Source organism: Gavialis gangeticus, unplaced genomic scaffold, assembly GCF_001723915.1.
Source record: "Gavialis gangeticus isolate Ggan-Ray unplaced genomic scaffold, GavGan_comp1, whole genome shotgun sequence".
NCBI lineage: Eukaryota > Metazoa > Chordata > Crocodylia > Gavialidae > Gavialis > Gavialis gangeticus.
The window spans coordinates 126,224,637-126,239,394 of NW_017729022.1; the positions used below are offsets into that span (position 1 = coordinate 126,224,637).

Consider the following 14,758-nt stretch of genomic DNA (forward strand, 5'->3'; position numbering starts at 1 on the left):
AGTATCTGGCTGTGCATGAACTTGCAGAGAGTCAATGAGCTGGTGAAATCTGATACCTATCCCATGCCATGGGCAGACAAAATGCTAGAAGAGAATTGGACAGGCCTGGTACATATCAATGCTAGATACATCACCAAAGGATTTTGGCAAAATTCCCTTAGACAAGGACGATCAAGAAAACACCATGTTTGCTGCACCCTGGAGCTTGTATGCATTTTTAAAAAAAAAGTGCTGTCTGGGCTTCATGGAGCTGCAAACACTTTTCAAAGGCTTATGAACAAAATGGTGGTACCCCACCTGGGTTTCAGCGATGTTAGGGTCGGAAGGGACCCATCAGATCATTGAGTCCAACACCCTGCCCTGGGCAAGAATGAGTGCTGGGGTCCCAGCCAGGCGTGTGTCTCGTCTCCTTTTAAACCCCTCCAAAGAAGGGCACAGCACCACGTCCCTTGGAAACATATTCCAGATTTTGGCAACCATCACAGTAAAACATTTTTCCTGATGTCCAATCTGATTTTGCTCTCTTCCAGTTTGGCCATTATTTGTAGTAACCCTGGGTTCAGCAACTTAGATTAATGTGATAATTTTTACTGTGAACTGTAAGGAACACCTCAAAGCCCTTAAAGATGTCCTCCAGAAACAGAAAGCAGCAAGAATTATGGCAAACACAAGAAGTATGTGGTTTGGAAAGAGGAAGCTGAGTACTTGTGTGGCCAGATTGCCCACCCCTGCTGTAGGGTGCAGCCAAAATACAGCCTGCAGGCCAGATCTGGCCCATGAAGCCCCTGAAAAAATTAAGAAAATGAATATTAATCTGTCTTTGGCTCCTATCAAAAATGGGGAAGCCCGGCAAGCTCCTGCAACAGCAGGGCCTGCCTGGCCCGCTCCCTCAGCTGGAAGCCCCAGCAGGGGCTTCTGGCCTGGGACCATGCAGCTGCCCCGGCAACTTAGGTGGGGGAGGACCCCGGGGAAAAGCTGAGCATGGGGAAAAGCGGCCCCTCCCCCGCCCCGTGGCCGGCGCTCCCTGCTGCAGGCACTCGCACCCTACACAGGGCTGTCCTAGTTATTAAAACAAGGGAGGCTTTGTGCAACTTGCCTGTTATCTAAGGGTGTTTGTTGTTGCCATGTTGGTCTAGGGACATAGGTAGACAAGGTTAGTTGGGCAACTCTGATATCTTTTATTAGACCAAAACTAAAACTGTTGGCCTAATAAAAGATATCAGATTTATCCCAGGAACCTAGTTAGCCTGTTATCTATACTCCCAATTTTGAACAGCCTTTTGTTGTTCAGATGGATGCTTCTGAAAGAGCCACTGGAGCAGTCCTCACCCAGGAAAGGAGAAAAATTCCCCATTGCTTATATAAGTTGCAGCCACACAAACAAGTATATTACACAATTGAAAAAGAATGCATAACCAATACATTATCATCTGCTTGGCTGACAGTTTATAATAGTAACACATCACACCCCGCTGCAATGGCTGAACTGCATAAAATCTGACAATGCCTGGCTCATGAGGTGGTACCTTAATTTACAGCCATATTATTGTACAATTAAGCACCATGCAGGGAAGAAATTTTAGATGTAGATTTTTCCCTCCCCCCAGAAGCTTTGAAGGGGGAGATGGCACCAATCAGATCTCCCTTGAAGGAAGGAAAAAAAAGGGGGCGGGGGGGTGACAAGGCGTTAACCCCCTGTTGCTGAGATGGGCAGAAAAGCCTGGTGGCATGGTGCCTTTAAGGCTCAGCCCTGTTGAGCTAGCAGTAGCCAGAAGCCTGAAAGGGAGCTTGAGCAGAAAGAGAGAGCAGGGCTGGAAGTTCACTACTAATATGGAAGCTGCAGAAGCAATGGGAGAGTCTTCTACCAGGTGGCATGGTGTGGGGCAGGCAAATTGGGAAAAGGGGAGGTTTGAGTGGGCTGAAGGCAACAGGACCTCCCCTTGTCACAGGCTTGACCCTTCTTTCATTTCAGCTCAGCCTCTTGCTAGTTTCAGTCACTACTGTCAGCAAAGCACTGGAACTGTAAGTGGTATTTAATTGCTATGGACAAAGCCAATAGGCAGGAGCACAAAATACTGTGGGTTTTGTGATGCTCACAGTAATAGTGGCCACTTTCCCTTTTCTTACCTTGCATATAGAGATGCAATTTTAAAATACATTTGTGCATGCGAGTCTCCCAGGTAGACATCGGCAATTCAGTAGAATCCAAGATGTTTGGCAGGGAAGTGTGAAGTCTCTCAAAATCAGAAACACAGCCAGCAGGCTGGTTTTATGTCAGTAGACAAGCTGTTTGGGTGCACCTTTGCCACAGCCTACCTGCGCAGCTGCCACAGATCACCAGTTCTGCAGGCCACAGCATCCTTCTGGCTGCAGTGAGTCCACTAGCTAGAAAATCTACTTCAAAATCTGTTCAGCAGAAAATTTTACAACTCTGACTTTTCACTGGAGGTCAGAACTATGGGCTTGTTTGAAAACATGGAGTTTTCCATGGGATGGTAATTCTGGACCAGCTCAGTTCTTCTCTAGATTATTGTTTCTTAACCACTGGGATGCAAAGGTAGCATAGGTGGGACTTATCTGAAAATAGAATTATATACATATTTTTTACAATTATAGTAATAAAACTTATTCACAACAAAATTATTGCAATTTTTAATTTGTTTTGTTTTATCATGGTGGGACCAGGGTTTTTTGACAAAATGGTTGTTGGGAAGTAAGGTGCAAAAGGTTGAGAACCTCTGCTCTAGAGGACTCAAGCCCTCAGATTCCCATATATTTAAGATTCAAATGTTTCTATCTTGCAAAGCTCTTTTTTCACCCTCAGATTTCAGAGGGCAACAGCAGAGTAGTTTTAAGGCAGCTTGCTCTGGCTCCAGAGGTACAGATTTGAGTCCTGTTCTTGACTTGTGCTAAAAACTGCCTCCAGCTGACCCAGCCATGAGTGGGCACCTGGTTATTCAAGCTGGGGAGTCAAAGACAGCTGGATGCAATGCAGACAGCATCATTCCTTTGCATGCCATTAGCTACAGAAACAAGCCTGCATTAATGGTGGTCAAGCCAAATGGAGTATTGGGTTACAGGACCTTTGGCTAATGCATTTTATTTCCTTCCGCTAAGCCACACACTTATGGAAAAGGATATGCTTAAGAGAACCAGTTTCCTCTAGATCTGCCTGGCACAGGCCTGTGAAATGAAAACACCCCCTGCACCCAGCATGCAGCAATATGTCTCACAAAGCAGAGTCCTACCCTTCCACTACCATTCACTTGGTATATTTGCCTTGAAGCTGTACAAAAGTGGATTCAATGGCTGAGACACAATCCAACAGGGTAGGGACTCTCTTCTGCACAACAGCCATGCCCCCTGTGGCTGCACCATGACTGTAACTACAGATAAGTCTTTAAGATGTTTGTTTCTTAAAACATTTACCTGGCTCAGCGGGGAACTGTAGGATGTTATTTGCCAGCTTCAGTTCACAGAGACATGAAACATTAAGAGTGGTGTAGCTTGCATCACCTTTGTACACCAATGTAAGATACAATGATGTCTGAAGCAGACAAAAAGATGCTCCTGCTATTACTATATCACTATGCCACTAGGCACTCAACCACCCCAATAAAATGGACCAGAGTTAGAGACACATACCCATACACCAGTAAAAATTTATACTAGTCAGTTCTGACTTTCCAAGGTGCATCTTTATCTCAGAGTAGAGTGGCTTTCTCCAATGTAAAGCTGTACACCATTTATCCACATTTCCATTAGCCTGGAGTCAGATTGCAGTAGTGTAAACAGGCTGCATCTCCACACCCTTTTTCTGCTTTGGCTGCACTGCAAGTGCTAGCTCCTTTAAACATGCAGTGAAGATACAGCGGGGTCTGCAAGCCTCCAGGGATTCTAGCCACCCAAGTTAGTACCTAGAACTCATTCAGTCCATACTGCTGTAGCTTCACTGCTATTGGAATCTGCACTAGCTAGATTAAAGCTAACTCAGGTGAGGGACTACACCTGTTGAAATCATACCGCCAAACACTGTGATGGTGCATGAGGTCTGGGAGCCGCTTGCCAGTAGTCCATGTTAGCTGTATTGCTCCCAGGTAGCATGGAGTAGCAAATAAGTTAAAAGGTCACCACCGAAAACCAAGAGCTGAAAACGTGACACTACTGCACTGGACATAATCCAGCTGGCATTTGAAGCCCTGGGTTCTACACCTGGTCCTGCCATGAACAAGTCACAGTTTCTTTCTGAATCAGGACAATAAAACTATGCCTGCCCCCATGCACTCTCTTCAGCTGCTGCTAAAAGTGATTTAACTCCTAGCCTGGGCAGGACAAAACTCATATCAGAGAAAGCTATTTAGATGTAGTAGAATGGGCGTTGTATGCTTTTACCGCTGAAGTTGCTCTCTATGAAACGGGAGTCATAGGTACCTTCCAGTAACCAAGTGTAATTGTCCAAAATCCCTTGGATTTTGTCCTTTAAAGGAAACCTTCTGTTTTCCACCCTGACATGTTCATTGGGGGCTAGGTTGTATGGTACACACTCAGTCCTCCATACAGTCAGATCAATCACCATATTTAGGGGCAGGAAGGAATTTTACCTCATGGTCTCATTAGTCCAGACGGTGAGAGTGATTGCCTTTCTTTGTAGCAGGAGGTATGACCCTCTACCCAGGATCCTTTGAGCATATATTGATAACACTTCATAGAAACAGGGCATTGGCTGCCATAATTCCCCTGCTTCACCAGTGGCAGGTTGGGGTGGTAGGTCCATGTTATGTCAGGGTTGATGGTAGTCTTATGTAGAGTTTAGATTGATCCTGCTTCAGGCGGGGGTCGGCTTGATGATCTCTGGAAGTCCCTTCTAGTCCTACTTGTCTACGAAGAAGTGAAATTAATGATGATTGTACTAGGTGGCCCTAGTGTTTCCCAATTCTTGTTGTTTCCCCAGCAGTAGTCTGTAACCAAAATGATCATTACATCCTACTGGAAAACTGACGGTATTTTTTAGAAATGGTACCATTTCACTGAGATTTCCCTTGATTAGTCTCCTGGAATTTCACTGTCATGGTCATCCTCATATCAAGGAACTGCCAGTCTTCCAACACATAGTCATTGGTGAATCCATAGATGACTGAGGAGGCCAACTGAAGATCTGAATTTTCAACTGCAGACATGGTAAATATATCTGGGAGGAAGGAGCAGATCCTGGCAATATGTCTCTCTCTGTCCTCTGTCTGCTTTCATAGTGAAGCAAGTATGAATACGCTGTCATACATCATGGTGCCACTGGGGACAATTCAATGCTTGAGACTTCCAGGTATTGATGTTAATATCACGTTTTTTCAGATCAGCCTTCAAGGTGTCCTTGAATCCTCTTCTTTTGCCCTTCTCTAGAGTGGTGACTATTGGAAAGTTAGGAGTATAGGACCTGTTTTGGCAGCTGGTTGTCGGCCACTCTTATGTCCTGTCCTATCCAGCAGAAGTGATTCTGTATAAATATGGCTTCAATTCTGGTGGTATTTGCTTGAGCCAGAATGCTGGCATTTAATTTTCTGTCCTTCCAATTGATATGGAGAAGTTTAAAGACATCGCTGATGGTAACATTCCAAAGCTTCAATGTGTTTGATATGTTGTCCAAGTTTCCCACCCATACAAGGAAGTAGGGATGACAGCCTGGTAAAAAAGTTTGGTTTAGGTCCTGATGTCATAATCAAAGACATGACTTGGAGACATCCAAAGGCAGCACTGCCAGATTTCATCTGGTGTTAAATATCATAATCTGGATTCAGGGGTGTACTTGGTAGCCATGTTGGTCTGAGACAAAAGGACATACAAAAAACTAGAACTCTTGGTTCCAAAATGATACCTTTTATTAGGCCAACTGGAGAATGGCAAGAAAATTGTCCTTTTCTGAAAGCTTTCGGGATCAAAGTCCCTTTGTCAGGCTCTGGGACAAGACATTCTCAAGGACCCAGAGGGACAACCTTCCATCTTCAGCTCCCTCTGTGCAAAAATGAAGTTTATTTCCTACCTATGGGGACTTGTTACCATCTTGTACCATCTACACTTTTCGCAGAGCCTGACAAAGAGACTTTGATCCCAAAAGCTTGCAGAAAAGGACAGTTTTATGGCCATTTTCCAGTTGGTCTATTAAAAGGTATCATTTTGGAACCAAGAGTTCTAGTTTTTTGTATTACCTGGATTTACTTTTTGGGGAAAGGTGGCTATCCAGGTAGTGGAAACACTCAACATTGTCCAAGGATCCCCTTACAATTGTAATATGTGAAGGAGCAGCTGGTTGGTTTGGTAAAGTATATTGGTTTTCATTAAGTTAACAGCAAGCCCAAACATTTTATACACTTCACAGAAGCAATCAAGAGGGACCTGGAGCTCTTTAATTGGGTGGGCAAACATAACACAGTCATCAGCATATTAAAAAGATTGGTAATGGAGATGTTGGTTATCTTGCATTTGAAATGTAAATCAATTGATGTTAAAAGAGATTCTTGTCCATGCAACACTGCAGGGGTTGTCAACCAGGGTTATGCATACCCCTGGGGGTACTTAAACCAGTGTTCTAGGGGGTATGTGCAGGCAGGCATGGATGGAGCACCACTACCACCCCCCAGGATCAGGGCTGGGGCAGGACAAGGGCAGTAGCACCCCTCTGTGGGGTGGGGAAAAACTCATACGTGGAGACCACCACCACCACACACCAGCCTGGTGAGCTTCCCTGTCCCACAGAGGGGCACCACTACCCTCACCCCAGCCTGGTAAGCTTCCCCACTGTGCTCCATCCCCACCTCACTGCTCTGTGTCCAGCTACGCACTACCCCCACCCCCACACTCAGCATCCAGCCGCCGAGGGTACTTAGACTAAAAAGAAAAAGGCTGAAAACCCCTACAACAATACTGGATGCCGACTCCAGATGGAAGGCTATCAGCAATGAGATGCAGAATAGCCATGATATAGATGAAAACATGTATGGGTGTAATCACATGTCCTAGCTTGACTCTGATTCCAATAGTGGGTCTGTTTCCATTCCTTAGGAGTTGCTGGTATGTCTCCATGAAGAAATCTAGTAGTGCTAACAAAAAAGTTTTTTTTTTTTAATTTGGTGGGCACCTAAATCTGTTCAAGATATTCTATTGGGCCTCTGTTGATTGGCCTTAGTCAAGTCAGTGAAGGCCATGTAAGATCTCAGTGTTGCTTGCAGCACTTTTCCTGCAGCTGTGTGACAACAAAAATCCCTTATTGTGCCTCTGAGTGGTCTGAAACCACACTGGAACTTGGATACAGTCTCCTCAGCAAGGTGAGTGCTGAACCTACTGAGGACAATGTGGGCTAAGATCTTCACAGCTAAGGACAGGAGTGAAATACCATGTTCACTGCTGCAATCTGATCTATCTTCTGTCTTGAACATGGTAATCTCTCTCAAGTCACTGGAAGCCTGTTCATGTTTCCACATTTTCCTAATAACATTGTCTAGTTGGTGAGACAGCTTCCCCCCCTCCACCAGCCTTGCCTCTAAATTTCAGCCAATATTCCATCAGGACCACATGCTTTATTGTTCCTCATCTGCTTAATGGCTTTCAAGGCCCCTTGATAAATTGGTGGATCTGCAGATGATCCTTAAATCAGATATTGTGGAATGGCTTTGATGGTATTGTATTTGATGCTAGAATCTTGGTTCAAGAGCTCTTGAAAGAGCTTCTTCCACTGTGCATTGATGATTCAGTGATTTTTAAAGAATGCTGCTCCACAGTTGGACCTCAGAGTGACAGCTCTTTGTACGTTTGGTCCATAGATAGCTTTGGCTGCACTGGAGAAGCTATGCATGTCATGGCTGTTGGCAAACTTAAGTCTCTTTTGCTTTGTTCTCCCACAACTTGTTCTTTTGTTCTCAGATTTCTCCTGGGTCTCAGCTTTAATATGACAATAAATGTCTTGCTTTGGTTTGGAGCTAATTTTTTTCTCCCTGGCATCAAAGGCTTTCCTTTTTCCTGTTAATGAAAGCTTGAACTCCCCTGTCATTCTCTTCAAACCAGTGCTGACATTTCTTTGTGGAGAAGCCTTGAGATTCTTCACACACCTCATGGTTGCCTTTCTTGAGGCTCTACCAGTCATCAATGGTGTCAGGGTCATCGAGGAGGTCTCTGGAACATAGAAACCCCTCTCATGTTCCCTGGCAATCAACAAGAGGCCAAAGGAAAAAAATAATGCAACTATGCAAGTGCACCTTGTATGCATTCTTTATGTCTTATGGCTCAAATGCAAGCGCAAGGATTTCCTGTCCTTTGGTTACATCACAGGAAAGGAGGCAGTCCCAGGTCCTCAAGAGGTACTTAAGTTCTTTGGGGACCTAGTCTATATATCTTGTTGTGCTGAGCCAGAATTGAAAGTTCTGGGTCAGATCCTGATGTTTCTAACCGACTTCAACTGAGCCAAACTGATTTATAGACGCTCAAGATAAGGCCCAGCATTTTTATTGTCAAAAGGTTACTGTAGCAGGAAGAACATAACGTTGTTTTAAAAAAATAGCAATTACACAGTTTTGCTACCATTTTACAGAAATCTAGTAATAATAGTACTGGCATCCACTTCCTGTGCAACTTTTTGGCTAGGGCAGGAATCTTGCATGATGTTGGGGATTGAAATTTTTTTAAAGTTCAAAAACAGAAAGGGGTGGCATTTCCAATCAGTGCACTTGGCTGCTAATTCTGCTGACAGATTGAGGTGTCACATGGAAAACAAATAGGAAAAATAGATCAGAAATCCCTGCACTCATTTTCCAGTGGGCCAAAGGTGACAAGAGGCCAGAGTCCTTGACAAGGTAGGAACAAGCAACTCCATTAGGGATGCCCAAGGTTTCTGAGGTAGGAACAAGCATTTTTCAGGATCAAGGGTATCCCATAAAGAGGAGCTACACCTTGTTATTAAGAAAATATGCTACTGTTATCTGCATTATGGTAGCATCTCAAAGACCAGAGCCCCAGTGTGTGAAGACCTGTACACACATAACATGAGATGGCTCTGCCCCCAAAGAATTTACAATCCAAGTATAAGAACAGAGGTAACAGGGAGAAAGCAGTATTTAGCATAATAATTATGCACACAAGTCACAGAACAGAGGTCTTAACCATCATCAGACAGAGCTATCTAGAAAAAGGCACTTATTTGCCTCTCCAGATTATTTCTAAACCATTGTAATCAAAGGAGATGAAAGTGCAAGGGACACCTCCTTCAGAACAAAAAGTCCCATTCCAGTCTCCACAGGGACTGGTTTACACTATTCTTGGGGTATAAAGAGGGCTTTAAGCTGCATGTACAAGGGCACCTTGCCATGAATGAGAATTAGGCCCCCTGCGTGTCTGCTCTACTTTCTGGGTGCTGTCTGGGAAGGACAGTCCTGAATACACACTTCTGGCCCTCAACTTCCACTCTCAGATATCCAGTCCATATAGTGGGTTGATGAAGCTGACCCCCTTGGCCATTCTTGAGACGAGAGGCAGTTAGCCCTTCTGCCACACTTGAAAAAACTCAGTCTCCATCATGCTTGACAGCAGCCATGGGGGAGCTCTTGGTATCACTGCATTTCTAGACTTAGCACACACAAGCAGGAACAAGTGGGCAGGCGTGTCAGGCTATGGCCTTGAACCTGCTGCCTCAGCCTACCTGATCATTCCTGTTTGCCACCTCCTTAGCAGAGCACTGGGGGTAGAAACAGGTGGCCATATCCCTCCAGCTAGGCCTAGCCACATGCTCACTCCCTGCCACTGGAGTAGCCAGCTGGGGTTAGCTGCCCTCACACTTTTCAATATAAACCCCTGACCTGGAAAAGGAAGCATCTGGGCAACAAGATTCAATCCTGCACCCAGGCTGCTGGACCCTGGGCTTGTGCCACTACTGGCTTCCTGACAGACCCTCTGGATACACTACCCGACTTGCCCATGGACCTCAAGTTTGGCCTGATCCTCTGGATATCTAACCCAATTCTGGTTTGATTTTCTCCCAGCTTACCTCCTGACCCTGTGCTCTGTCTGACCGTCTGGATCTCTGATTTGGTTTCCCAGATGGATCTTCTGGCTTCCTTACCCTCTGGCTTGGCGCACACCCCTTGGACTTCAGCTGCTTCTCCTGACCCCTGAGGTGACCCCCAGATTTGGCTGCCTATTACCCAGCATGGCAAGTTGTTCAGACCACTACATGCAGCAAAGGGAGATCAGCCTGGAGGTAAACTCCATATCAGGATCCCAGGACCCATTCAAGCCAGGCCAGCTCACACAAATAGCCTCTGCCTGGCAAGTTCTAGAAGATCAGGTCCTGCATTTGGTGGAGAACTAGTTTATTTGCTCCCAAGTCTCTGCCTGGAACCCCATCTACCCATCCCCTTTTGAGAGTAGCATGATGGTAACCAGCTACAGTTCTGTGGGTTCCTCATCCAATGGTGGTAAACCAAGCTCTACTCCTGAGACTGAGCAAAGGTGAGCCTAGGGGGGTCAGCCTTTTAACAGAAAATGCCCAAAATTGGACCATATTGGTGGTGGAGCATAGTAGTCTGGTCCTCCAGTACTGGGGAGCATTCCTCAAGAAATTCATGATCACATTTGGGGATCCTCACCCAGCCTGGATGGCAGGGATTGCTCTGTGGTCCCTACATCAAGGGGAAAGTATTGTTGTGACTTACACTTCCCTCTTTCACTGCTATGCAGCAGACACCCAATGAACTTAAGCAGCCCAACTCTATTATTTCACTGAAGTCTATGGGAGAAAATTAAGGATGTGTTCTAACCACTCTCAGAATTCAATGCATTTGTGGATCTAGCCACCTGGATTGACCTTTGTCTCCAGGAATGCAGGGAGGAGAAGGGCCTTGCCTCCAGGGACTCACCCTGCTATGGTCCCTCCCAACCCAGTGCCAATGGATGGAGGGCTCTGATCCCCTATACCAGGAGACGGGGAACACCACCAGCCATGGAAGTTGTGCTGCTACAGTGGGACTCCAGGAGAAGAGTGCACCATATGCCCCCAGAGAGGGGGTCAAGGAAAACAAGTGATCTCAGGCCTAGTGAAGAGGACCACCTTTTGAACTTCAGCTGCTTTTCCTGACCCTGAGGTAACTCCCAGACCTGGCCACCTATGACCCAGCATAACAACAGGGTCCCTGGGAAGGTCCTTTCCCAAGAGCCTCAGGGGTGGCACGTCGACATATCCCACACATCTCATTTTCTTGGAAGAAACTTTCTGCCAGTGATCTTCAGCCCGACTCTGCCATTTGGAAAGGTTAACATGCCAAGTTGTTTTACCACTCTATATAAAGAGTCTCAGTGGCCCTCTACAGAGGGAAACTATTGTTGGTTCATTGAACACAGGGCAATAAAAGAACCTCTTGGATTGATTTAAACATGATTCTCCATAATTCAAATATAATTTAACACTTCATTACTCCAAGAGCCATATGAGCACAATGTAGCCTTACAATTAAAGAGAATTAGATGAACTGCTTTGGATTTTGAGACCCTTCTCCCCCCACCCTTATCCTGCCTACCCCTCCAAAAAGTTCCTTTTTGCTCTATCACGGGCCATTTGGGCCCAAGTCACTCATCGGCTCACACAAGCACATTACAAAGAGCTTCTTTTTTACTAGACTTCATATCACTGTGGTTTTGGATCAAAATGACCATACTGTAAGCTCACCGTGGAGAGGATAATGCATCCAGTCATGCATATGATCACAAAAATGCTTGCAGATTTCATATACTTTAACATTTTAAGCATCTGAGCTATGAAAGTAATCTACCACAATGTACTCTTGAGAAAGACAAAGCTGCTGAAATTCAGTGTACATGCACGCATACACATGCATTGCAAGTTTGGTTTGGGTATAATGTAGATCACCTGTGCCAGAAGCAATCCATTTTCCATCCAATCCAATCTTCTTATAATAAAGTATCATTTCTGACTTCACTTATTCTTCAGCAGTTTCAAGGCCCACTCCTTTCAATGCTCTGGGGCTAGATACACTGTTACCTGGCAACAATTGTGTGCCTCCCTGTGGAGTTTAAATTCAAGTAGTAGCCACTGTAACATGAGGACTTCAGACCAACATGAGGGCAAGTATTCCGGTGCCATTTACACCTTCTGCAACCCAGAGTCCTTTGCGTCCTTGTGACAAGGTACTTAGGAGAATTTGTAGGTTCACTAGAAACTTAAAAGACAGCACCACAAGCATTTCTACTGAAGCCTTGAACTTGCAGCTTCTGGGCTACTAACTATGCACCTTAGGACCCCCACAGTGACCTTGCTGAGTTAGGGTGGAATTTAGTCAATAGTTTCAATTTCAAATCACCTTTAAAATTGGATGGCCTGCATCAAGCTAGTGCAAACCAGGCAAGTCCCTTGATTTCAGAGCCGTTGTGGTTTATACCAGTTAAGGCTCTGGTATAACAGGAAGCCTCAAAGCAGCTTGACAAAGTGATGTAACACTGCCCTGGCAGTGTTAAACATGTTTAACAAGGTTCTGTGGCCAGCACAGAAGATTTACTAGTGCAACACCACCTTCAGACAAGAACTTGGCAGCATCCCTGCACAGCTTGACCAATCAGGGAAGCACATGTCCTATTCATAATGGAAACAGATATGTCAGACAGGGTTGTGATGAACTACTGATGCAATAAGGCATTTATACACATGCTCGGGGAGGGAAGGACTTTAATTAGAGGCTCCGAGAGCCAATCTAATTAAAGTGCCCAGAGCATCTTGTGTATCAGTGTCGCCATGCTTCAAAGTGGTGGCGGGGCACTTTATCTAAAACTTGTCAAACGTGTTTTAGATAAAGCACCCCTGCTGCAATTTTTAAACATGGAGATGCAGATACACAAGAAGATGGAGGGTGCTAGAGCACAGTAATTACCATGCTCCAGCAGACTTGATTAATTGCATCTGCTCCAACGTGTTGCAGTTACAGCGCATCAGAGTAGCTCTTTATAGGCACCCATGGCAAGTATCCGACTGGCTGATGCATGGTGCAACTGCACTACATATATAGAATAAGAACTATAATAGTATCCTACGGCCCCAGAGTACCGTCTAGTGGCTAGCTTTTAAATGGGATATCGTGAGTGTGAGGGTATGTGTACTGGTCTCACTGCACAATCAGGCTCCTAGTAGAGTCACCATGCAACTAAGGGAAGAAGATGGTGAGTTCCTGAAGTATAATAATCCCCTAGATTATTGCTGTGACCTGAAACTATTTCCAGGTAGTACAACTGGTCTGTGGTGATGGGGGCAGATGTGACACCCCTTGGTGGCTGTGTAGCCCCTGCCCAGCTCAGGCTTGGCTGCAGGCCTTCCCTTGCATCTCACCCACCACCATCTTGCTCTTAATGAAGGCAATAGAAGGGAGGCTGCCTGTGGGCTCTGTGTGAGCCTGGGCCTGTGTTGATCCTCACTAGACCTCCCCTGAGTCTCCTCAGTCACAGTCTAATGCCCCCAAACTAGCAAGCCCTCTCCTTATGTACCCTGTACTACACCCCAAGCCTCACAGCTGGTGGTCTTTCTATGATGCTGACTATTCATACACTCAGCCCCTTTGGGCCTTCAGACACCCCCCCCCCCCGCTCTCTTCTAGTCTCCTCCTGGACTCTCAGACCCCTGGTCCTGCATGCTGCCCTTTCTCCAGGCTCCTGGACCCCTACTCTGCTTTACAGCCCTTCTCTGAGCTCAGGGACCTTTTGTTCTGGCTTAGCCCTTCCCTGGGCACCAGAACCCTCTGTAGGCTCAAAAGGACACTTGCCTGTAAAAACTCAGGCCTTCTAAGCCCAGAAGGCTTGCAGAGGTGTCAAGAAGTTGCAGTCCCTTCAGGAACCCTGCTGCCTAGAGCTCATCTTGGGGCTATCAGAGAGAGAGGCCCAGAACAGCTTAAGCTCTGGGCTTATATAGCTCCAGCCTGAGCCCTCTTCTGGTCAGGTGAGCCTCTCATTAGCTCCCTGCACCACCTGCAAGCAGCCTCGCAGGCTGCCAGATCCCTAACAGGAGCAGGTGGTAACCAGTGAGTCTATACAGGCAGGTGACTACAGATAGCTGAAGTCTTACCAGCAATGTCTTTCTAGGGTTCACCCTTTCCACCTTGGTCTCTGACCCCACCTTGTCAGAAGGTGTTATACATGCATTTGCTGGGCCAAAGCCCTGCAAGCACCGTGTGTGACAACAGCAGTCTCCACCTCAGTTCATGCCCTTGTTCTGAGATCCCAAATAGGGTGAGACTCTGCTCTTCCTTCCATCACTGATGAAGGCTGTTTTTCTCCCCTCTCTTTCATGATCCATGCAAAATTCCCAAACTATAGCGTCAGACCCAAATGGTCTAAAAAAAACGAAGAGCTGTTAAGTTTTGAGAGAGAAAAGATGGATCAAAGGCAAAGGAAGAGGGTAAACTGGGCCTCGAGGGATGGATCCTCAGCTGGCGCAAGATGCTGTAGTTGCATGGAAATCAACAGCGTGCAATGATTTATGTCAAATCAGGATCTGGCCTCATCAGAAGCTCTGGAGACACTCATCTGTGTAAGTTCAGCTCAGTACACGCAGCACTTTTTCCTCCCCCTCCTGTCACCTGTTCAAACTTCCAGCCTGTCAGATTCTTTTCCTGGTCCCATTGTCCCTCTCTCAGGTGGCTTTGATGTGGATACCTTCTTATCCCACCCCCGCAAGGTGATCAGGGAACCTGTTCCTTAGTCCATCCAGGGTCTGCTGTACGGC

At 45.9% G+C, this 14,758-nt stretch overlaps 1 long non-coding RNA gene across 1 annotated transcript in view; it reads right to left on the minus strand.

The window, feature by feature from the left end:
• Positions 1–224: 224 nt before the first annotated feature.
• The window catches only part of LOC109297063, a 21,217-nt gene continuing 6,683 nt past the window's right edge, over positions 225–14,758 (minus strand). Inside the window, exons 2-3 of the long non-coding RNA XR_002097183.1 lie at positions 14,270–14,273; positions 225–235 (exon numbers count right to left, since the gene is read on the minus strand). This is a non-coding gene — a long non-coding RNA (uncharacterized LOC109297063). The remainder of the gene's footprint in view (positions 236–14,269; positions 14,274–14,758) is intronic.